Here is a 760-nt window from a genome sequence, read left to right as displayed (position 1 = left end):
ACTGAGTATTTACTATTATTATTTTTAATCTAGTGAGGGAGAAGGTCATTTTTTTTTTTTTTTTTGAGACGGAGTCTTGCTCTGTTGCCCAGGCTGGAGTGCAGTGGTGTAATCTCAGCTCACTGTAACCTCTGCCTCCTGGGTTCAAGCGATTCTCCGGCCTCAGCCTCCCAAGTAGTTGGGATTACAGGTGCCCGTCACCATACCTGGCTAATTTTTATATTTTTAGTAGAGATGGGGTTTCACCATATTGGCCAGGCTGGGACTGAACTCCTGACCTCAAGTGATCCACCTGCCTTGGCCTCCCAGAGTACTGGGATTACAGGAGTGAGCCACCATGCCTGGCCTAAAGAAGGTGATATTCTTAATGTCATTTTACAGATGAGGAAAATAAGACTCAGAGTGGTTAGGCAATTACCCAAGATCACCCAGCCAGCAAGTGGTACAGCAGGGATGTATTCACACCCTAGTCTGACTGGCACTAATATCTGGGCACTAAGTCACTATACTATACTCTGGGTATTTAGAGGGAGTTTAGGAGGAAAAGGGCATCTGCTGCTCCAAGAAAGATTGAACCTCCCAACCCAGGGAACCAGCAAGCTCTCCTCTAGCCTCTGTGAATTATTTGTAGCAAATGCTTAACTCTAGGCTGGCTTTACCCAGGAACTGCTCCAGCGCTGCGAACCTCACTACCTCACTAGGTGTTGTCAGGAAAATAAAAATAATTTTTTTTTTGAGACAGAGTTTCACTCTTGTTGCC

Source organism: Cebus imitator, unplaced genomic scaffold, assembly GCF_001604975.1.
Source record: "Cebus imitator isolate Cc_AM_T3 unplaced genomic scaffold, Cebus_imitator-1.0 Scaffold115, whole genome shotgun sequence".
Lineage (NCBI taxonomy): Eukaryota > Metazoa > Chordata > Mammalia > Primates > Cebidae > Cebus > Cebus imitator.
The sequence above is the reverse complement of the archived record's forward strand: the minus strand, read 5'-3'. Positions refer to the sequence as shown.